The sequence below is a fragment of the Rhinoderma darwinii genome, chromosome 4, assembly GCF_050947455.1.
Source record: "Rhinoderma darwinii isolate aRhiDar2 chromosome 4, aRhiDar2.hap1, whole genome shotgun sequence".
In the NCBI taxonomy this organism is placed as follows: Eukaryota; Metazoa; Chordata; class Amphibia; order Anura; family Rhinodermatidae; genus Rhinoderma; species Rhinoderma darwinii.
In genome coordinates, this window is record NC_134690.1 from 222,974,273 (window position 1) to 223,000,214 (window position 25,942).

General features: G+C 41.1%; 1 protein-coding gene across 3 annotated transcripts in view; it reads left to right on the forward strand.

The window, feature by feature from the left end:
* Nucleotides 1-25,942, forward strand: part of GRIK2 (glutamate ionotropic receptor kainate type subunit 2) — a 609,687-nt gene that overhangs the window by 130,605 nt on the left and 453,140 nt on the right. The window lies entirely within an intron of this gene.

The window sequence follows — 25,942 nt, forward strand, 5'->3', positions numbered from 1 at the left end:
AAACTGAAGATTTCCTACAACGGTGTGTACTACTCCCTTCAGAGGACAGCACAAACAGGCTCTAACCAGAGTAGAAAGAGAAGTGGGAGGCCCTGCTGCACAACTGAGCAACAAGACAAGTACATTAGAGTCTCTAGTTTGAGAAATAGACGCCTCACAGGTCCTCAACTGGCAGCTTCATTAAATAGTACCCGCAAAACGCCAGTGTCAACGTCTACAGTGAAGAGGCGACTCCGGGATGCTGGCCTTCAGGGCCGAGTGGCAAAGAAAAAGCCATATCTGAGACTGGCTAATAAAAGGAAAAGATTAATATGGGCAAAAACACACAGACATTGGACAGAGGAAGATTGGAAAAAAGTGTTATGGACAGACGAATCGAAGTTTCAGGTGTTTGGATCACACAGAAGAACATTTGTGAGATGCAGAACAGCTGAAAAGATGCTGGAAGAGTGCCTGACGCCATCTGTCAAGCATGGTGGAGGTAATGTGATGGTCTGGGGTTGCTTTGGTGCTGGTAAAGTGGGAGATTTGTACAAGGTAAAAGGGATTTTGAATAAGGAAGGCTATCACTCCATTTTGCAACGCCATGCCATACCCTGTGGACAGCGCTTGATTGGAGCCAATTTCATCCTACAACAGGACAATGCACACCTCCAAATTATGCAAGAACTATTTAGGGAAGAAGCAGGCAGCTGGTATTCTATCTGTAATGGAGTGGCCAGCGCAGTCACCAGATCTCAACCCCATAGGTCTATTGTGGGAGTAGCTTGACCGTATGATACGCAAGAAGTGCCCAACAAGCCAATCCAACTTGTGGGAGGGGCTTCTGGAAGCATGGGATGAAATTTCTCCCGATTACCTCAGCAAATTAACAGCTAGAATGCCAAAAGGTCTGCAATGCTGTAATTGCTGCAAATAGAGCATTCTTTGACGAAAGCAAAGTTTGAAGGGGAAAATTATTATTTGAAATAAAAATCATTATTTCTAACCTTGTCAATGGTCATTTTGCAACTCATTTGATAAATATAAGTGTGAGTTTTCATGGAAAACACAAAATTGTCTCGGTGACCCCAAACTTTTGAACGGTAGCGTACATATGTATATATATATATATATATATATATATATATATATATATATATACATATATATATATATGTATATATATATATATATATATATATATATATATATATATAATTCAATTTCCCCAGTACAATACATACTTTGATGGCAAATCAAAAGATAAATTGCTGATAAGGCCTTATTCACACGAACGTGTATTACGTCCATGATACGCGCGTGAAAATCACGCGCATCCCACGGACCTATGTTAGTGAATTGGGCCGTTCAGACAGTCCGTGATTTTCACGCAGCGTTTGTTCGCTGCGTAAAACTCAAGACATGTCCTATACTTGGCCGTTTTACGCGCATCACGCACCCATTGAAGTCACTTCCGTGTGACGAGTGTGATTCGCGCAACAGTAGATAAAGAAATGAAGGAGAAAATAAAAAAACTTCGCAAAACGCACACGTTCGTGTGAATAAGGCCTTAGTAAAAGCTTCTCAGAATTTGTCTTGACCCATGAACTTTCTATAGTTTAAGTCTGAATTAGTTATAATAACATCTTTTATTTTACTTCTAACGTAGTTGGAAATCAACATAGGAAAAAAGCTTTGAACTATTTTTTTTAAAAGAAACTATTTCACTTTCTTAGTGCACAATGTCAGTAAATACCAGCCGGATAACATGATATATAATGATAAGCAATACATAAAACATTTCTGGAACCTGTATCATAGTTTATCATTCTATATACTTCCAATTTTATCAAATGGTGGAAATTATAATTGTGTTGCTTGTGCAGGGATTCCAACTCTACTAACTGAAGTCTAACCTCAACAATTGATTTTTAGTATTGTTTGTCATCATCCTACCAAATTCCCTTCTAATCACTTGCACAAATTGCTTCTTTTTTTTTTGGGCACTTAAAGAGGTTATGTGACTAGAAAAAAATGAGTCTCCTATTTTTTTCTTTTTTCAGAAACAGCACACTGCTTATCTGTTGGCTCTGTCTGTTATTGCGGCTGAGCCCCATTCTCTATTTAATTTTATACAGTCTCTTTAGTTGAAGTCTATAGGAAATCCTTCTTATTCCTTAGTCTATAGGAAGTCATTCTTATGATAATGAATAGTTGAAAAATGGGGGAGATTTACTAAATTACAAAATTATCTCGCAAATATTTGCAAAAAAAGTTAAGTGCATGGCATAGGCTATGATTATTATGTGTTTTATAAATCCTTTCCTCCAATCTCTACAGGTTTTAAAAGTGACTAGAAGAAGGGGAGAAGCTAATAAGAGTAATAAATGTCCCAAATCTCCACTATCATTCTTTATTTAAAGAGGCTCTGTCACCAGATTTTGCAACCCCTATCTCCTATTGCAGCAGATCGGCGCTGCAATGTAGATAACAGTAACGTTTTGTTTTTTTTCAAAACCGAGCATTTTTGGCCAAGTTATGAGCATTTTTATATTTATGCAAATGAGCCTTTCTTAAGTACAACTGGGCGTGTTTAAAGTTAAGTCCAAGTGGGCGTGTATTGTGTATGTACATCTGGGTGTGTTTACTTGTTTTACTAGCTGGGCGTTGTGAATGGAAGTGTATGATGCTGACGAATCAGCATCATCCACTTCTCTTCGTTACCACCCAGCTTCTGGCAGTTCACAGACACACAGCGTCCGACGCGATATGTGTTTGTGTGTGTGTGTGTGTGTGTGTGTATACTTTTAAAAACGTTGTTTCATTCAAATACAAACAAACATCTATTCATGACTGATGCTTTGTTCATGATTTGAAAGTAATGAATTCACTACGTAATAATCCTAGGGAGCAATGTACAGAGAACCACTTTACATAATGTAGCAAACCACAAAAAATAATTGATTGTACTTTGTATATTTATATTCCATATATAGAATCAGTCGATTAAGTACCTCAAAATCAATATACCACTCATTCTATATTAATTGGTTAAATTAATTAAACATGTAATATGCAATTCCCATAGCCATGGATAAATGCCAAAATGTGCATTGTTTTGAGTACAGTCATGTGCAGTTGCAGGCAGTAAATCATCCAATTTTAGATATGTCAGCAAAGGCTCGGTGGAACAGACCACTTTCTGTGCCTGTGTAATGAAGATGGCATTCATCAATTTATTAAAGATTTATTAACTTACAGATGAGATGCCACAATTACAGACGTTAACTTGTTCTTTGCTGCACTCTACATTAAAAGCATAACAACTAATGGAAATAATAAAATAATAAAGTTGGAAAATGTACTTTTACTTTCTCAAAATAAATAAACAGTATCTGCTTTTCTGGGAGCAGGATAGGAAGGTGATTTGATGCAGGAATATAAATATATATATATTTTTTTATCTGATGGAGACTATCCATTAAAGATAGCTTCAAATATGACTTATTTTTTAAAATGAACTTATGGTAACAATTTATTTCTGTTGTCTTCCTAATACAGTAAGGTAAGGGTTTCAGATCACAGTAAATTTGCAGCATTGTTGCAACAGTGACACCTCAATGTTTCCCTATGGCAAACCACTGCAAAAAACCTGGCTCCGTAATAAATAAAATTTTGAGCGACAATTACTAGTGACTTACATTTCAATGCTTATTGAGGTTATAGCATTACATTAAAAAAATTTCTGCTTTATGTATACATGTAAATCTATGTGTTTCCATGGTTACAGATTATTTAAAAAAAAACACTATGCATAGTCCAATCCTGCAGTCATATGTTACTCTCGTCCATCTGTCCATTCTTTTTGCCTACCTACTGTTTGTTGGTTGGCACAGACCCTGAAATTATGGAATATCAACTAGGATTTTTGGTTAAATTAATAAATGATTTCAGATTGTGTTTATTTTGGATACATAAATACTGTTCTAATAATTACATTTTGTGGTCTTCAATTTGATATCTCAAGAGACAAAGTAAACCAGGATAGCATTGTTTTTTTTTAACTTCAGTAGGCTTTTGTCTGACTTTTAACCCATTCCCGCCGCAGACATATTTCAGATTTTCATTTTAGCTTTTTCCTCCCTACCTTCCAAATGCCGTAACTTATTTATTTCTCTGTCAATAAAGCCATGTGAGGGCTTAATATTTGCGAGACAAGTTGTAATTTTTCATGGCATCATTTACTATACCATATACTGTACTGGAAAACTAGAAAAAATATATTTTTCGGGTGAAGAAGAAAAAAAAAACAGCGATTCCTCCATTGCTCTTTGGGTTTTGTTTTTACGGCGTTTACCGTGAAATAAAAATGACATGTTTACTTTATTCTGCGGGTCAATATCATTATGGCGATACCAAATTGATATAGTTTTTTTGTTTTACTACTTTTAGGAAAAAATGAATAGTTCAAAATTTTAAATTATTTGTGTCGCCATAATCTTTTTTTTTTTGGTCGATTGAGTGGTATGACGGCTTATTTTTTGCAGAGTGAGCTGTCGTTTTGGGGTACGTAAGACTTTTTGATCACTTTCTATTTTATTTTTTCGTGGGAGATTAGGTTACCAAAAAACTGAGATTCTGGCGTTAACATTTTTACTTTACTGCGTTCACCGTGCGGGTTAAATAATATAAAATTTTAATAATTCAGACTTTTATGGATGTGGCGATACTAATTATGATTATTTAGTTTTTTTTATAATGCGTTAGGGGGAAAATGGGAAAAGGGGGATTTTCTGAACTTTACATTTTTTTTTGTTCATAAAAAAACCCTTTATTTAACTGTTATTTCCTTCTTTTTTATTAATCTCCCTAGGGGGACTAATAAAAAAAAAACAGCGATCATTGGAACCCTGGCACGATATACTGCAATACTAAAGTATTGCAGTATATCGTGATTTCAACAAGCTCCTATTAAGCCACGCCTCCAGCAAGGCTAATGGGAGCACAAAAATGGCAGACCTGGGGGCCTTCATTAGGCCCCGAGGCTGCCATGACAACCATCGGCACCCACAATCGCGTTGTGGGGGGGTAATGGGACATCAAAGGGGGCCAACCCCTGTTTCTAACAGCTTAGATGCCGCATCACTATTGTCCATGGCATCTAAGTGATTAAACAAGCAGGATTCCGTTCGAACGGGATCCCGCTCATTGCAGTGAAGTGTCAGCTGTTTCATACAGCCGACACCCACTTAGTGTCGAGCGGGCTCAGCCTATGAGCCTGCTCCATGCTTCCTCTTGCCAGCTATGACATACGTATACAGTACGTCAAATGTCAGCGTAGAAGCTCCTGGCTGCTACTGTACCTATAGTTCACAATTTTACCTACACTAAGGAAAATGTCAGTGGTATGTCAATAATTGACATGAAGATGCTAGTTTCCTTTAGGAGTTTCATATATGTACAATGTGAAGCTGCGTGGGATAACTATGCTATTACTTCCACTTGTTCCACAAGATATTGAAATCTTAACGGTACCTAACCTTGCATACAGAAGAAGGATTCCTAATATTTGCATACTTATTTTCCTTTAATATACACACATAGGCATGTTTGAGAGAAGCCAAGTGTATCAGAATAGAGGTAGTTGTATAAGTTGCTATGGAAACTGTGCTGTAGAAAGTCAATAGGGTTAATGTTTTGAGTGAATAAAGAAATAAAGTATTACAATCTGAAACTGCTCTTGTGCTGTATATCACCGTGTACATATGTAATGCAGAATAAAATGTTTAAGAATCATAAAAAATGTGTTTTCTTTAATTTACTACATTTACATTAGATCAAACTGATGGTATGATTAATAACAAAGTTTAATAAAATAAATCTTAATATGTATGGAAATTTTAGAAAACCAATACCTGCTATAAGAATAAGGTACAGAGACAGGAGCACTTCCCACTCCCCATACCATTATCAAGAAAGACATCATATCAATCTTTCATGAATTATAATTCATATTCATTTTAATAAAAATATCCCAACTCCTAGCATATTTGTCACCATTCAAGTAAGAGTCTGTAAATGAAAATGGTTTGTGGAGTAGAATGAATATCAGGTGGCACAGTTCCCTACCCATGACAATAAAATCTCTTTCATGCTCCTTATCAATAGGTTTCGAAAGTTTAGTGTTGGCTTTCAACCATATAAAACACAATAGCCCACATTTACAAATGTTGTCTAACAGTCGGACTGTTTAAACTTAGACCAGGTAGTACAAAATGCAATTTATTACAGTGGTGCATGCTGCATGATCATTTTGGTGCTCCTTGCATGACCTGTTAGACACTTTTTTCTTCCTTATAGCACTTTTGATTTGTCTGATTTAATGCCAGAATTTTGGGCCAGTTTTTTTTGCATTTGTGGTGCACATTGGAGCATCTTAAGCCACCCACTTTCCTGAAAGCCATGCCCTGTTCCTGCTAAGCCATGCCCTATTTTCAGAAAACTTTTAAATATTGTCTTATGAGGTGCAAACATCAAAGTTGAGCCAATCTGCACCAAACTGCGCCAATTTGTGCCCAAATTTTGCACTTGTTTTTAACACTTCCTAGGCCCAGACCCAGTAGTAAATCTACATTAATATTGTTCATAATTAGAGATGAGCGAACCGGGACAACCGAACCCGGTTTCGGTCCGAACATCAGGAAAAGTTCGGTTCGCAGCGAATCCGAACTTCACCGGGTTCGGCCGAACCTGTTTTGACCGAACCCGGTCAAAAATATTATACAAATCGGCAGCCACTTGTCTCTATCAATCACTGATAGAGAAAAGAGGCTGCTGATTAAAAATAAAATAAAAAGCATTTCATACGTACCCGGTCGTTGTCTTGGTGACGAGTCCCTCTTCTTCCTCCAGTCCGACCTTCTTTTCTGACGCGGCAGCCTGTGATTGGCTGCAGCGGTCACATGGGCTGTAACGTCATCCAGGAATGTCGGGCCGGATGTCGAGAGGGACGCGTCACCAAGGCAACGGCCAGGAGACCAGACTGGAGGAAGCAAAAAGTTCTCGGTAAGTATGAACGTCTTTTTTTTTTTACAGGTTACTCTATATTCTGATCGGAATTCACTGTCCAGGGTGCTGAAACAGTTACTGCCGATCAGTTAACTCTTTCAGCACCCTGGACAGTGACTATTTACTGACGTCACCTAGCAACGCTGCCGTAATGACGGGTGCACACATGTAGCCACCCGTCATTACGGGGCCTCATGCACACGACCGTAAAAACACCCGTTATTACGGGTCGTAATTACGACCCGAAATAGCGGGCCCATAGACTTCTGTTAGCCACGGGTACCTTCCCATTTTCTCACGGGAAGGTGCCCGTGCCGTTAAAAAGATAGAACATGTTCTATTTTTTTATTTTACGGGCCGTGCTCCTATACTTTATAATGGGAGAATGGCTCGGAAAAACGACCGGCTACCCGTGGCCGGCCGTGCTCATCTCCTGAAATACTCTGTGCTGCCTTAAACTCTGTGGACAGGTCAGGATCCTGTTTCTTTTAAATGCTGCTGGGGAACCCGCTCGATCCGCTATATAAGGCTGCGCTACAGTGCAGCATTTAAAAGAAACAGGATCCTGACCTGTCCACAGAGTTTAAGGCAGCACAGAGTATTTCAGGAGATGAGCGTGCAGATTCAGTGCTGCTGTGAACTCTGCTCTTACCATTACGTAGCTCTCAGTCTGTTACCTCTCCTCCACTCCTGTCCTCAATAACACCTTCACATGATTGGCAAGTCACCACGTAATGGTAAGAGCAGAGTTCATAGCAGCACAGAGTATTTCAGGAGATGAGCGTGCGGATCTTGTGCGGGGTGGTGACTTGCCAATCATGTGAAGGTGTTATTGAGGACAGGAGTGGAGGAGAGGTAACAGACTGAGAGCTACGTAATGGTAAGAGCAGAGTTCACAGCAGCACAGAGTATTTCAGAAGAGGAGCATGCAGATTCTGTGCTGTTGTGAACTCTGCTCTTACCATTACATAGCTCTCAGTCTGTTACCGCTCCTCCACTCCTGTCCTCAATAACACCTTCACATGAATGGCAAGTCACCACCCCGCACAAGATCCGCACGCTCATCTCCTGAAATACTCTGTGCTGCTGTGAACTCTGCTCTTACCATTACGTGGTGACTTGCCAATCAATGTGAAGGTGTTATTGAGGACAGGATTGGAGGACAGGTAACAGACTGAGAGCTACGTAATGGTAAGAGCAGAGTTCACAGCAGCACAGAATCTGCACGCTCATCTCCTGAAATACTCTGTGCTGCCTTAAACTCTATGGACAGGTCAGGATCCTGTTTCTTTTAAATGCTGCACTGTAGCGCAGCCTTATATAGTGGATCGAGCGGGTTCCCCAGCAGCATTTAAAAGAAACAGGATCCTGACCTGTCCACAGAGTTTAAGGCAGCACAGAGTATTTCAGGAGAGGAGCGTGTGATTGGCTGCAGAGGCCGCTGCAGCCTGTGATTGGCTGCAGAGGTCGCTGCAGCCTGTGATTGGCTGCAGAGGCGGTCACGTGGGATGAAGCGTCATCCCTGGAGGCCGGCCTTCTGACGTCATCCTGACGTGTGTGACCGCCACTACAGCCTGTAATTGGCTGCAGCGGCGACATGGATGAAACGTCATCGCTAGAGGCCGGACAGGAGGAATGTAAGTATGAACGTATTTTTTTAAATTTTTTATTACATTAAAATTGTATTTTCCGTGCGCCGAGCATGTACTGTCAAGTTTGCTGAAAGAGTTAGAGCAGGCCATTAACTCTTTCAGCACCCTGGACAGTACCATGCTCGGCGCACGGAAATTACAGGTTCAGTCAGAACTAGTTCGGTCCGAATCGAACTTTTTCGTGAAATTCGGCGAACTAGCCGAACCGAACTTTTCATAAGTTCGCTCATCTCTATTCATAATGATACATTTGAAGTTCTACCTAATGATAGCATAGATGTCATTCAGCTAAACAGGGATATATGTACATAATGTTTGTGTTGCCAAATTAACATTTGTCATCTATCTATCTATCTATCTATCTATCTATCTATCTATCTATCTATCGAGAAAGAGAGAGAGAGAGAGAGAGAGAGATGTTTTGTCCTATAGCAATATACTTTTATAACAATATTGGAGGGTTTTATATTGTGTTAAAAGTTTAGTTTAGGGCAGATGAATCTTTGAAGCTACAATGAAACATTCTATGTAATTTTATAGATATGGTGATCTATAAAATCTTTGGTATGGTGACCTTTACATTTTTGTACTTAAACGTTTAAATGAATGTATGTATGGAATTAGTCAGTGATGTGATTGCACAGTAAATACATAAATACATGTATAATAAAAGATAGCAGTGAGAATTTTTTTTTCTTATTTCACAGTTAGTAATTTATTACGGTGCTTAGTAAATTTTCTTACACCCTACAGCAAATAAGCAATTAATGACAGAGGCTCTAGATTAACAACTTGACGGTGATCACCATACAATGACTTCTGCCAGTTTGAACAATTTTACCAACAGTTACCATCTGGAAGGAATCCATACTAATGGCTCTTTTGAAAAAAAAAAGTTATCTTTATAGAAAACATATTAATTGACACATTAATAACTGTCAAATATGATGCATCAATGTTAATAAAAGATAGTAACATTAATTTAATATCTTTCAAGTAATAACTAACATAGAAAATAATAATAATTTGGCATATTATGTTAAGATAATTTTTTTCCTGAATTGCTGCGCCACTTAACATAATCTGTATCTTTTCATATCAGACAGTAAAGTTGACCATACATGTACTGAATGGCCACTTTATTAGAGACACATTACAGCCCTTTCACGATTAGAGCTTCCTTGTATGGAAATTAGACATTGACCCTGGAGTGCAGCATAAAATCAGGTGAGCAAACTTTACGTGAATCAGTTTCAGTGTAAATCCCCATTAGAATGGGAAAATTGAGCGATCTGAGCGACTTTGAACAAGGCATGATCACGGGTGCTAGACAAGCGGGGCCAAATATTTCACAAACTGTCAACCTTGTGGGGTTTTCTCATGCAACAGCGTTGGGACTATACTGAGAATGGTGTGGGAAAACATCCAGTAAAAGGGGATCCTGTGGACCAAAGGAGTCAGAGGAGGATGTCAAGAATCATCCTGACGAACAGGCGGTACACAGTCAAACAAATTGCACCTAAAAACAACACTGGTGCTCTAACTAACGTGTCCGAACACACAACGTGTCCTTAGCATGGTTGAGCTATAACAGCAGACAACCAGTTGGAAAGCCATTGCTCTCTAAGGGAGACAGAAAGATAAAAGCAAAAAAAAATCAAAAATTGGATCATCGAGAAGTGGAAAAACATTGCTTCGTCCAATGAATACAGATATCTGCTGCACCATGCTGATGCAAGGGTCAGAATTTGGTGCAAGTAGCATAAATTGGTGAGCCCTACCTGTCAGTTGTCAACAGTTTAGGCTGGTGGAGGTGAAGTAATGGTGTGGAGAATGTTTTCTTGGCTCACACTGGGTCCTCTGTCACATGTGGATGGACGTTTGTACAGTAGGGCTTACCTAAGTATTGTGGCTGACCAAGTACAATTGTTTATGGCAGCTGTTCACGCTATGGCATAAGGAAATTTTAACAGTAAATGCGAGAAGCTATCTGCCTCGCATAGGCCAACATTCCTGTAGAATGATTTCAACACCTAGTGAAATATATGCCACAGTGAATTGTTATGGCTCTGAAGACCAAAGGAGGTTCAACACATTACTAGATAGGTATGTCTAATAAAATGGACATTCAGTGTATAAGATACCTAAGTAATTTCTTACCAGCATCTATCTTTTAAACGTCCCTAGCTGAGCATACAAGTTAATTATTTAAATGGGAAGAAAGAGACAAACCACTGCCATACACTTCTAACAAAGGATCAAGCATGTTGAAATCCAATGCCCAATCTTCATTTACCCCATCTGTCAACATGGGGCAGTTAAGACACCCCATACATACTAGATTGTTGGAAAATTTGGCATGATCCACCAACATTAATCTAATATGCTAGAGAAACTAAAACATTTGCCATTTCCACCATATTCCATTTTAAAAATATTTTTACACTGTATCGAGTTTTCTTCAAAACAACCTCTTCATTAACTAAATTCCAGGTAAATTTTATGCATGTCTTAGTACTGGAGGACTAAATTGGTATTTTCAAATTGGTTAATATAATATCTTCGTTAAACTCCTTTAATTAAAGCTGAAAGTCTACACTTCTATCACATCTTGATTGCTTTGTTTCTAATCCATTTTGGTTGTGTACAGAGGTAAAATTGGTAAAATCTGGTCATAGTCCAAATACTTCTGGACCTAACTCTATGTTAACATGTGTTTTTCACCTAACAATATATTATATGCACAGTGTACTTCAAAATAACAGTTTTTCCACTAATAATCATGTAGAAAAAGAAAGTATAGTTTGTGATGCGTATTTTAATTCCACAATATTAACTCCATGGGTGAACCAGTTTCACACTGTGTAAAGGTTATACTTTGTTTACCACAGAAAATACCATCCTGAAGATTTTCATTGTTTTATTAAAAATGCAATGCACTACAAATAATTAGTTCCTTACTTTGTCCTTGCACTTACTAACATGGAAGCATTTCTATTTATTAAATAAGGTAATGCAATATCTGAATGGAAACTTGCAATGAAACACATAGTATGTCTATACATGCCAGACAGTATATGTTGTTTTGTCTATTCACAAAACTGTTAAATGATTTATGGAGTTGCATACAATAAGGGGAATTTATTAATGCAATTACGCCTACACCTAAACGTATTTATGAATATTTCTCTTGTAGCAGCCCCTATAGGAAAAATGTGGTATTACATGGTGCTCATTCAAATAAATGGGCAACTATGTAATACATGGTCATGCTGAGTCCTTCAGAGCAGGAGCGGCTGTTTTCAGCAGTCCCATGCTTTATCTAATAAAGGAGAGTCCAAAGGGAGGGCCTGCCTATATGAGATAAGAGAAGCCTCCAAGTTTCTAATAATTAAAATGTAAAACAGCTTAAAATATTTATATATATATATATGTTAAGGAAATTGCCTCCCCCCTCTTTCTCTGCTTGTCCTGGTGCAGTGGCTTACATAGTTGAACAATGTAGCCGGTCAGGAATACAATGTGAATTTTATTTATGCATGTAGATTTTAAGGTTATCTATTACTGTGTGGTTTTGTATATACCTACGATCAGACTGAGGGCTGCAGAGTTGCAGATTCACTATTCCGATCGCATTTAATATCGTTGTTTCATTCAGTTTTAATACCTTCTCGATATAATTTATGTTGTTCATTTTTATTTTATTTAAGCCGAATGCTCACAGGCATGTGACTAAAATTTACAGCTGCAGAGGGATAACATTTAAACAAAGGTTTAAAGAGCATAAAATGGAAGTTCTACTATTAAATCCAACTACACACAAAGTTGTGAAAGAATAAGCTAACTTCATTACTTTCCCTATCTCTGAATTGCCTGTACGGTACCCTGTCTTCTTTCTATAGCAGGTCATTATATAGCTTATTCTTCACAGAGAAAACCGTTAAACTTTTACAAACTCATTTTATTTGAATAATTATTGGTTTAGTTATATGAAGTAGAATCAAATTAGACATGTCCATTAAAATGTAAGTTCACTTTAGTAAATAAGAACCCATATATTTAGGTACTGCATAAATAGCAATTCTCTAACATAACTTTGCTCAAATGAGAGCAATCTGAAACAGGAATTAAAAGTTATGGTTTCTGAGACGATAATTTGAATATGATCATTCAATACAGCTGCACTTTCTGTCACTTTTACAAAAATTTCCAGTACATAAAAACGGAAAACTTTAATGTATCTGTGAGCAAATAAAACATAGTGATCAATCTTTGGCTGCCGATGTAACTTCTGATTTACTAATGCTGGAAATCCTCCTTAACCGGTTAAGCCACCATGACTTAACTGTACGTCATGAATTGGCTTATATTAAGCCACCACGATGTACAGTTACGTTGTATTGATCACACAGGCACATACGCTGTGTCTGAGCAATTACCGTAGGAGCCCAGTACTGACAAACAGGCGGGTTCCCACTGCACTGGCCAGGAGTATTGATAAGTCCGATCCTGGCCATTTAACCCCTTAAATGTTGAGGTCACTAGCGACTGCAGCATTTAAGTGGTTTGACTGAGGGAGTGTGTTTTTATTGAGCAAAAGTAGTAAGAATGAAAACACATACATATTTGGTATTGCCACAATCATAGCAAGCCATAGAATAAAATTAACATGTTACTTATACCGCGCAGGAAATGACATAAAATTTAAAACCCCAAAAAAACAATAGCAGAATTTCTGTTTATTTTCCATTCCCCACAAAAAGAGATAATAAAAGATAATCTAAAAGTTAGAATCACCCCACAATGGTACCATTGAAAAGTACAACTCATCACATAAAATACAAATGGCTATGTAAACTGGAAAATTAATGACAGTAGTTATGGCTCTCTGAATGCGGCAAAACACAAAATGAATAATTCCTGCAGGCCTTAATGCCAAAAAAAGCCTTGGTATTTACAGGGTAAACGAAACCAAGAGTTTATTTTAAGGGTTTGGCCATTTATGAGCTGCACCATATGTTTCATGAAGTGCTATTATGGTTTCAGCAAATAAATGTTATTTTATATATAATGAAAAGTTATACAAACTTCCAATATACTTTATGCATCAATTCTTACCAGTTTTCAAGATCTCTGCTTGCAGTCATCCAATAGGAACCTTCATTGTTTACTTCCAGTGGAATAAAATCTGTCCTTATAGATACACTGATAGACAGCTAGTTAATGTGGAAATATATCAAACATGGATCAACATCAATTTAAAGGGTCATACTCTGATTTCATGAAGTCATGTCAAGTCGCCAATCCAAATAAATCTTGATTAGTCTAGTTGGCAATATTTTGCATAAGGGCATTCTCAGACGTGGCGGAATTGCTGTTGAATTCCGCTGCGGACAATGCAAAGGCTGACATCTGTGGCAAGTCTGCTGTGATATCCGCAACGTCTGAATTATCTTACAAATATGCATATGCAGATTCGTTGAGTACTTGCCACAGCAACATTTGCAGTGGAACATGTCCTAAGGGTGGATACACATGCAGCAGATTTTGTTGCAGAAATTTCTATAACTAAAAATCAGTTCCATACATCTGAATGGGGTTGTTTCTGTAGCAAGTACATGGATTTATGCAAGATTTATTCAGATGAATGGAACTGATTTAAAATCTGCCACGTGTGTATCCACTCTTAAATAGGATATGTCACCAGATGAAACAATACTAACTGCATATGTTATTAAATCAATCTCTTAGACCTGATGAAGCCGGTATACTTACTTTGAAAGTCCATGTAAGTATAACTGTATAATCCTTTCTCTAAGTTTTCCTGCCTTATATTAAAATTAACATTTTATGAGGCCAGGTATATGCATAAGACCAAGTATATTTGTGATATTATCTCAATCTCCTCCCACATAAAGCTGAAAAACTTCAATCAGTGTCCCCCCTGCACATGCTGAAATCTCACACATACACAGTACAAGCTGCAGTCTCCCTGGCTCTGCAGTAAAAGAAAGCAGCAGATGATGTTAGAAGCTGAAGTTCCACACTAAAACTGCTGCTATGCTAGAAGACAGGCTCTCTCACTGCAGAGCCAGGGAAACTGCATCCTGTACTGAGCAAGTGTGAGATTTTTGCATGGTGCGGGCGAGAAGGGATATCATCTTGTCAGTTGTGGTTTAGGAGTAGATTGAGATGACATCATGCATATACTTGGTCTCATACATATACATGGTCTCATAAAATGCTCATTTAAAAATCAGACAGGAAAACTTTGATAAAAAGATTATAAAGTCACTCTTACATGAATTTTCAAAGTAAGTATACAGGCTTCATCAGGTCTAAGGGCATGCCCACACGTGGCAGATTTCCTCCGCAACTGTCCGCATCAATGCCGTACAGAATCTGCGTTGCAGATTCTGCGGCGGATCTGCCCAAAATGTGCAGTAAATTGATGCGGACTAGCTGCTGCGGACTGCGGAAAAAGTGCTTCCCTTCTCTCTATCAGTGCAGGATAGAGAGAAGGGACAGCACCTTCCCTAGTGAAACGAATTTCATACTTACCGACCGTTGTCTTGGTGACGCGTCCCTCTTTCGGCATCCAGCCCGACCTCCCTGGATAACGCGGCAGTCCATGTGACCGCTGCAGCCTGTGATTGGCTGCAGCCGTCACTTAGACTGAAACGTCATCCTGGGAAGCCATACTGGAGACAGAAGCAGGGAGTTCTCGGTAAGTATGAACTTCTATTTTTTTGACAGGTTGCTGTATATTGGGATCGGTAGTCACTGTCCAGGGTGCAGAAACAGTTACTGCCGATTGCTTAACTCTTTCAGCACCCTGGACAGTGACTATTTACTGACGTCGCCTAGCAACGCTCCCGTAATTACGGGAGCCCCATTGACTTCCTCAGTCTGGCTGTAGACCTAGAAATACATAGGTCCAGCCAGAATGAAGAAATGTCATATCAAAAAAGCAAGACGCATCCGCAGCACACATAACATGTGCATGACAGCTGCGGACTTCATTGCGGAATTTAGAATCTCCATTGAAGTCAATGGAGAACTTCCGCCATGAGTCCGCAACCAGTCCGCCACTGGTCCGCAACATCCATTGTATGCTGCGGACACCAAATTCCGCACCGCAGCCTATGCTCCGCAGCGGAATTTTCAGCCTCGTTTAAACGAAGCCTACTAAAAAGAAGTGGAAGGCAATGGAGAAACGGCTCCGCTGCGGATTAACGCTGCGGAGTGTCCGCAGCGGAATTCAAGAGCAATTCCGCCACGTGTGGCTTTGCCCTAAGAGATTTATTTAATAATGTATGCAGTACGTATTGTGAAATCTTGTGACAGATCCTATTCAAGAAGGATACATAGTGAGTTGAACTTTGAAACATACAATGTTTTACCTATAATTGCACAGTACCAACCCTAATACATAGATTTTAACCCCTTAATGACCAGGCCTTTTTTGTCCTTAATGACCAAGGATTATTATTATTTTTTTCACTGTCGCATTCCAAGAGTCATCATTTTTATTTTATTCCATCGACATAGCCGTATAAAAGCTTGTTTTTAATGGGACGAGTTGAATTTTTCAATTGCACCATTTTTGGGTACATATAATATATTGATTAACTTTTATTAACTTTATTTTAGGAGGGAATTGAAAATAAACAGCAATTCCAGTATTGACTTTTGCCTTCTAAACTTAAGCCGTACACTATGCAGCGTAAATAACATGTTACCTTTATTCTATGGGTCGGCTCGATTACAGGGATAATAAATATGTAAAGATTTTATGTTTTCCTACGTTTACACAATAAATACCTTTTTTTTTTAAAAAAATATACGTGTTTTTGCATCGCCACATTCCAAGAGCTGTAACTTTTTTATTTTTACAATAATGTAGCCATATGCTGTTTTTTACTTTTGTGAGAAAAGGTGCAGTTTTCATTGGTGCTATTTTGGGGTACATGGGACTTATTGAGTTAAATAAGTTGGATTTTTTCACAAAGCGGTTTAATTAATGTGTTAACTAATTGTTCGAGTTGTTACGATCATAGCAATACCATATTTGTGTTTGTATTATTTATTTATTGTTTTACACTTTTACTACATAAAACCACTTTTTTTGGTCCCACTAGGGGACTTCACTTTGCAATATTCAGATCGCAGACATAATTCTTTGGTCTACTTAGTAAACCAAAGCATTATTTCCTGTCAGTGCAAAACTGACAGGCAATCTATTAGGCCATGCCTCTGGCAGTTGCTGAAGGCAGACCTGAGGGCCTGTGTTAGAACCACGGCTGCCATGGAAACCCATCGGCGCTCTAATCTAAGGGGTTAAATGGGTTATCCGGGCAACAAAAATTGCATTGGATTGATATTTTTATGTGAAAAGAAGACACTTACAAATGTACTTACATTTTTAATTCGGTACTAAATCGCGCAGTTCAAACCCGGTGAATTGTTCCCGGAAGTCCCGTAGCTTTCTTAATATTGATGATGCACCAACAGGGCCCCACGTGAATGAGGGCTTGTTTCCTGTGATGTTTGTGTTAGCGTGTTATCAAGCACATTACCGCAGGGGGCTATCACATTGCCTATCGCTAGAGTCTACCGAGCAGAGAATCAACTAGCGCTTTGCTTGGGACTTTAGCACTGTTCCCGACGTCACTGTCCATATATGGCCAGTGACTTCAGGGGTTTCCTATCACTGGAGCTCCCAAGCAGTGTATCAGCTGATGCTCTGCCTGGGGACTCCAGGACTGCTGCATATATGGACAGTGACGTCGGCAGCAGTGCTTGAGTCCCCGGGCAGAGCATCAGCTGATGCTCTGCTCGGGAGCTCCAGAGACAGGAAAACCCTGAAGTCACTAACCATATATGGACAGTGATGTCGGGAGCAGTGCTGGAGTCCCGAGGCAGAGCATCAGCTGATGCTCCGCTCAGGAACTCCAGTACTGCTGCCGATGTAAATGTCCATATATGGACAGTGACAGTAACGTCGGCAGCAGTGCTGGAGTCCCCGGGCAGAGCATCAGCTGATGCTCTGCTCGGGAACTCCAGCGATAAGAAAGCCCTGAAGTCACTCACCATATATGGACAGTGACGACGGGAGCAGTGCTGGAGTACCCAGGCAGAGCATCAGCTGATGCTCTGCTCAGGGACACCAGTACTGCTGCCGACGTCATTGTCCATATATGGACAGTGACATCGGCAGCAGTGCTGAAGTCCCCGGGCAGAGCATCACCTGATGCTCTGCTCGGGATTTCCAGCTATAGGAAACCCCTGAAGTCACTGACCATATATGGGCAGTGATGTTGGGAGCAGTGCTGGAGTCCCGAGGCAGAGCATCAGCTGATGCTCTGCTCAGGGACTCCAGTACTGCTGCTGATGTCAGGAGCAGTACTGGAGTCTCCAGGCAGAGCATCAGCTGATGTTCTGCTCGGGGCCTCCAGTACTGCTGCCAACATCATTGTCCATATATGGACAGTGACAGTGACAGCGGCAACAGTGCTGGAGTCCCGAGGCAGAGCATCAGCTGATGCTCTGCTCGGGAACTCCAGCGATAAGAAACCCCTGAAGTCACTGACCATATATGGACAGTGACGTCGGGAGCAGTGCTGGAGTACCGAGGCAGAGCATCAGCTGATGCTCTGCTCAGGGACACCAGTACTGCTGCTGACGTCATTGTCCATATATGGACAGTGACAATGACGTCGGCAGCAGTGCTGAAGTCCCCGGGCAGAGCATCACCTGATGCTCTGCTCTGGATTTCCAGTGATAGGAAACCCCTGAAGTCACTGACCATATATGGCCAGTGATGTCGGGAGCAGTGCTGGAGTCCCGGGCACAGCGGTAGTTGATGCTCTGCTCGGGGACTCCAGCGATAGGCAATGTTACAACCCCTTGTGGTCATGTGCTTGATAACACGCCAACACGAACAGCACAGGAAGCAAGCCCTCAGTTACTTGGGGCCGTGTCGGCGCGACATCAATATTAGGAAAGCTGCAGGACTTCTGGGAACAATTCACTGGGTTTCAACTGCACAATAGAAACAAAAAATGTCATTAGTAAGTGACTTCTTTTCACAAAAAAATACTAATCCAATGCAATTTATGGTGCCCAGATAACCCCTTTAAACTGCCGGAATCTGAGAACACTTCAATTCTGGCAGTCGCGGCATGAGTCTGACTGTGTAAAAGGGTATGTTCACACGCTAGACTAAAAACTTATGAAAATAAGGAGCTGTTTTCAAGGGAAAACCACTCGCGATTTTCGCTGTGTTTTTTACGGCTGTTTTTGTAGCTGTTTTCAATAGAGTCTATGAAAACAGCTCCAAAAACGTCCCAAGAAGTGACCTGCACTTCTTTTTCACGGCCGTTTTTTTATGCGGCCATTTTTCCAAAAAGACGCATAAAAAGACGGCCCATCGGAACAGAACGCCGTTTTTCCCATTGAAATCAATGGGCAGATGTTTGTAGGCGTTCTGCTTTCGATTTTTCGGTCGTTTTTTCGGGCATTTACGGCCCAAAAAACTTCCGAAAATAGGCCGTGTGAACATACCCTCACAGCCGTGCTCCTGCCGCTGATCTCATGGGTACAGTGGGTTTACCCACAAGATCAAAGTGACGGATATATCTGTCACAAAGCGGGAACTAGCACCTAATCGTGGCGGATGTATCGGTCACTCGTCGTTAAGGGGTTAGCGTATAATAAAACAATATATTAGTAAACAGAAAATCATTCCTCTAATGTATGCACTGCGGTTTCCATTCATAATGGAAGCAACAACACTGCGCCAGATCCGTCATACAACGGATTCCAATGGCATTTCATGGTTGTCATTAACTTATAATGGTTGATTTTGGTGTTCCGTGCAGGGTTTCCATAGTTTTGACAGCAATAACAGTATTTCATGCTGTACTATTCCTATCGTCAAATCTGACAGAACTGCAGACGGGGGCTTTGAATGGAGACTTCAACAGCAGTGTGAACAGAGTTTAACTCACTAAAAAAATAATACTAAAATAATATTAACAACATTGCATCTGAACATTCAGGAAATAAATATATTGAAAATACCTTTTGTACCCTGCAGCTTTATTTCATGCAGCTTTCTCTGTGACATTGATAAAGAAACATGCTGTTTTGTGGCAATTCAGCATATATATTTTTCCTACCTTCGGTATTTCAGTAGATCATAAAATTGATGATGCCTCCAAGTATGAATATAAAGACTATGCATGGGGCCACTTAATTAAAGAAAAACAGCTGTAAGACTTCCTTGCATAATGCCTACTTTTCTGAAAAGATTAAATATGTAAAAAGAAGCTGAACGTAATTTATGATACCATATTCAATTGTTGATAATAATTAGTTTGTCTTCTTATCTGTCCTGTAAACCTGCCCTAATCAAGAAACATATTTGAAACTATACTGTTTCCAGTTTTGTTACTTTGTTTCAATTGTTTTTTTGTCAGGTAAGATATTTATCCTTAATCCCCTCCCGACATATGACGTAAACTTATCTCGACCCGCAAAAATAAGCCCTCATACCGTTAAATTGACGGAAAAATAAAAATAAATTAAAAAGTTATGACTTTCAGAATAAGGTGACACAAAATAAATGTTATTCTTAACAATTCATTTTATTCTTGTAAAAGTAGTAGAACATAAAAAAAAAACAATACAAATTTGGTATTGCCATAATTGACCTACAGAATAAATTTAACATGTAATTTTAATTGCGCTGTAAAAACGAAGCCCAAAAGACAATGAAGAAATTGCTGTTTTTTTCACATTCCACCCCACAAAGTGTTTTTTCCCCATTTCTTAGTACATGATATGTACACTAAAAAGTGCCATGAAAAACTACAACTTGTTCCGCAAAAATCAAGCCCTCATACAGCTATATTATTGGAAAAATACAAAAGTTACGGCTTTTGGAAGTTGGGGAAGAAAGAAAAGAAAAGGAAAATCCGAAAAACGGCTGCAGCGGGAAGGGGTTAAATAGATTCATAATTTGACTCAAAATTTAAATAGTCCATCCAAAATCATCATCATAGATAGAGATTCATATAACTATGAAAGACTTTGACAATGTGTCATTTGCATTTTAGTGTTGCTGTTTTTCTACTGGATTCAATACTCAAGGAATTAACTGTATTTTTCTATATATTTAGCCACATCAATCGCATTGTGTTTTCCTTCCAGCGGTTTTTTTCTTTCTTCTCTTTTTTTCTAACTCAGATACAATCTTTTAGGTGGTAAGAAAAATTAACTCCTGCATTTATCTTAATATGCCCCCTGACTGGCCAATCTCTTTCATTGTGAACTGCAATCAATCAAGTGCACACCACAGTCTGTAGCTTCTGTACACTTTACTGTTGCTGACTATCAAACTCATGGCAGTCTGACACATTTCAGATCTCAACTTAACTGTCATTTGTCGCCAATTTAGCATAATGTTTTTGGTTTGAAATAAAGTATTTTACATACTGCGTCTTTAAAGGTCTATCTATCTATCTATCTATCTATCTATCTATCTATCTATCTATCTATCTATCTATCTATCCATCCATCCATCCATCCATCCATCCATCCATCCATCCATCCATCCATCCATCCATCCATCCATCCATCCATCCATCCATCTATCTATCTATCTATCATCTATCTATCTGTCTGTCTGTCTGTCTGTCTGTCTGTCTGTCTATCTATCTATCTATCTATCTATCTATCTATCTATCTATCTATCTATCTATCTGTCTTACACCAAAGAAACAGCCGTCACTCCGTAGTTCAAGTGAAAATAAAGGGATACTTTATTACTCCCAGTGCAACGTTTCAGCTCCTCACACTGGAAGTTTCCGATGCCTCCAGTGTGAGGAGCTGAAACGTTGCACTGAGAGTAATAAAGTATTACTATGGCCAAGTCTAAACTTTTTTTCCCTGCAGGATTCCCGCAGCGGACGCGACTCACGAAACCTGCGCCACTATTTGGTGCGGTTTTTCTGGCAGAATTCCCTGCGGCTACCGGGGCGGATAAGCTGTGTAGTTTTACTCAGCATATCCACCTAGTGTGTCCCTTATGATGTCGCTCCTGGAGCTGCTGCCTGTCTCTAAATAGGCAGTTGGTCCAGTAGAATTTGGAATAATTTTTTTTTGTGAACCAGCTTAAAAAAAATACAAAACTTTTGTGTTAGGGCCTGTTCACATCACCGTTCGCTTCCATTCCGGGGTTCCGTCTGAGGTTTCCGTCGGGTTAACCCCGCAACGGAATGTGAAAGTGACAGCACAGCTTCCGTTTCCGTCACCATTAGCGCAGTCGACTACGCTATTGATTCCGTCCGAAAACCAGCCGGAATGGTGAAGAACGGAAACCATTAGCGATGTTTCCGTCACCATTGAGATCAATGGTGACTGAAACGGAAGCTGTGCTGTCACTTTCCGTTGCGGGGTTCTCCCGACAGAAACCTCAGACGGAACCCCGGAGCGGAAGCGAACGGTGATGTGAACAGGCCCTAACACAAAAGTTTTGTCTTTTTTAAAGCTGGTTCACAAAAAAAAATAATTACAAATTCTACTGGACCAACTGCCTATTTAGAGACCGGCAGTAGCTCCAGGAGCGACATCATAAGGGACACACTAGGCGGATATGCTGAGTAAAACTACACAGCTTATCCACCCCGGTAGCCGCAGGGAATTCCGACAGCAAAACCGCACCAAATAGTGGCGCAGGTTTGGTGAGGCATGTCCGCTGCGGGAAATCCTGCAGGGAAAAAAAAGTTTAGACTTGCCCCGGCCGTATTTTAGGTGACGCATCTCTCTCTTCTGAACGTAGCCCCGCCTCCTGGGATGACGCTGTAGACCATGTGACCACTGCAGCAGTCACATGGGATGAAACGTCATGACAGGAGGCTGGGCTGTGCTAAGAATAGAGGATTGCGTCGCCTAAACTACGGCCGGGGTAAGTATAAACTTTTTTATAAATTTAAAAAAGTACCTTTTTTTTTCTCATGTGTGATTTTTGCGGCAGAACCGCAGCATTTCCGCAACAGAGGAGCAGCGATTCCACAGAATACATTGACATGCTGCGGCTTAAAAAGCCACACTGCAGGTAAAAAAGAATTTGCAGTGTGTGGATGAGATTTGTTTAAATCTCATCCACTCTGCTGCGACTGTAATACGCTGCGGATTTTCCACAATAAAATGTGTTGCATAAAATCCGCAGTGTTCATGCCTAGTGTGTTCCTACCCGAAGACCGGATTTACACAAGCGTGTGCTTTTTGCGCGTGCAAAAAAAGTGGCATTTTGCGCATGCAAAAGGTCCATAACAGCTCCGTGTGGCAGCAGCATATGATGCGTGGCTGCGTGATTTTCGCGCAGCCGCCATCATTATGACACTGTTTGTATGTTTGTAGCACGTGGTGCTTTTCTGTTTTGATTCATAGTTTATACTGCTGCGGAAGTGCTGGGCGTGATTTTCACCCACCCATTGACTTCAATGGAAGCGTGATGTGCCAACCACGCACAAATATAGGACATGTCGTGAGTTTTACGCAGCGGACACACGCTGCGTGAAAATCACTGACAGTCCGCACGGCCCCATAGAGTAACATAGGTCCGTGCGAGGCGCGTGAAAATCACTCACGTTGCACGGATGTATTACACGTTCGTCTGAATAAGCCCTAACAATAAGGCCCAGTTCACAGAGTTTTTGGGCTTTGATATTGACTCGGACACTGCGTGAGAATCAGCACCAAACAACTTCCAAAACCGCCTCCCATTGATTTAATCTGAAATCAATGGGAGCCAGTCGCGGAAAAAAGAAAAAGCAGCATGTCCTTTCTTGCCGCGGTTCTGCCTTTGACCTCCCATCAAAATCAATGGGAGGCAGAAAATGCATTTTTCGCTGCATTTTTTTGTCTGCTGTCCTCAATCGCCGCGGGCAAAAAACGTAGCAAAAAAACGCGGCAAGATAGTGTGGGCAGGTCAAAATCTGCCTCAAAATTCGGTGCGCGGTTCCAGGCGGTCGCGGGTGCGCGGGCGGGCAGTCACGGGTACGTGCGGTCGCTGGTGCGCGCTGGTGGATGCATGCGCGGGCGGTCGTGGGTGCGTGCTTGCGGACGCGCGGGAGTTTGCGGATGCGCGCGATCGGTCACGCGGGCGGTGTTTGACGGCCCCCATGACGAGAGGGGGGCCCCGCAGCTCACAACATTCCTTCGGGGGAAAAAATGAGCCCCATTGCAGGGGCCTGTTTTTTGTCTACCAAAGGCAAGTCGCGGCAGTTGCCAGGCCCCTCACATCAGTACCCCTAATACCCCCCTGATGGCGGCCCTGGGTAGCATGATATAGTGCTGGACGGAGTACCGTTAACAGGCGGTGCCACGGTAGGGGGGCCCAGAAAATGTAGCTGTATGGGGCCCTGAAATTCCTGATGGCGGCCCTGACTACACCTGCAACAAAGCCAAAAAGTGCCTACCACAGCACCCCATTAACGGTGCCTAATAGAAATAAGGCAAACTCTGGACATTTCTAAATTAGTATATTTGTTGTTGGCACAATGTCCTATTTTTGTGCTATATTTGCCCCATTTAAAACAATGAAGGCTTAAAGATGGATCCCTATTTTGGCCTTTATCATCTTAAAGGGAAAATACCACCTAGATTTTTTTTCTTTCTACTTAAAACCAAATAGTGAGACATAATCTTTATTTTCTAATCTGTGTTTATTTTTTTTTTGTAGATTTTTTAATTCTGGTTTCTGTAGATGATTATGAGGCAGACATCTTGCCTCAGCTGCTGTTACCATCATTTAGATATCTGCTTCATAGCAGTTACATGGTCCATAGGAACTTATGAACAGGAGGAGACCCATTGATTTCTGTGGAAAAGTTTTCTAGGCATGTTCTGTGACCTGTGCCGAGGTCATTGTACAGGATGGGATAGGGATAGGTGGGGAGATGTGTCCATCACCTATTGCCAATGGGGGATCCCATGTTATCTAGATATAGAGGTGTTACCTTTCATTGTAATCCTGCCTGTGATGATAATGAAATGTCCATCAAGTGTTTGCCCTTCCCCCAGCTAGCATGCAGAAAGAGCGATCCAAATTTCCACCGGTGAGTGTATCTCGCTGGTACTTCTGGTTCCACACAGAAATGCGACTGCAGAAATGCAACTGCTTGATACAGATATTGATAAAAGCATAGATGCCCCAGAGGAAGCCAGAAGGGCAAAACCCAGTGTAATGGCAGGAAGGAGGTGAAGGGAAAGTGAGCCCTAATCTACCCACCGCCCTGTCCCTGCCTACTTGCAACGACCCGCCCTAGGCGACGGGGTACAACTGGGCGGCGGTCCCTACGCTGTCTAAGTGCATGGGAGAACAAACAGGGAACACGCAAGGGAAGGGGCAGTAGCCCACGGAACGCCGCGAGGAAACGGAGCGGTGAATGAGTAGTCAGGACCAGGATGAAGTGGAGTATACAAATGTGAGCACGGAGAAGGAAGCAAGCCAGGGGCAAAGCGAAGCAGGTTAAGCGGAACTGCAGCAAGGCAGAAGCACGGCAGAAGCAGGCTGGAGCAAGCAGCAGTGGGGCCAGGAATGCAGAAGAATTACAAGCACTGAGGAAGAGAACACGGCAGGTAATAATGGACAGGGGGCGGAGCTAACTCCGACTGACCAGGCCGCGATAGGCTCTCTCACTCCTGAGCCTGCCACCCTGGTTGGTGGGAGCCGGTGTCAGTCTAAGAGGTCTGGCCTCAGGTGTGGATTGATTAATCCCAGGAGTATACCTAGACGTAGTACCTGGCAGATCCCTAACAGTACTCCCCCTTTTATGAGGGGCCACCGGACCCTTACTAAGAGGACCCGGTTTAGTAGGGAAGAGAAGGTGGAACCTCCTGATCAATACCCCAGCGTGAACATCACGAGCAGGTACCCAAGTCCTCTCCTCCGGCCCGTATCCTCTCCAATGGACAAGGTACTGGAGGGAGCCCTGGACCATCCTACTGTCCATAATCTTGGCCACCTCGAATTCCACCCCCTCAGGGGTGAGAACGGGAACAGGAGGTTTCCTCGAGGGGGACCAGGACGGGGAGCAGCGTTTAAGGAGGGAGGCATGGAAGACGTCATGTATGCGAAAGGATGGGGGCAGCTCCAGACGGAAGGATACAGGGTTGAGGACTTCAATGATCTTATAAGGTCCAATAAATCGGGGAGCAAACTTCCTGGA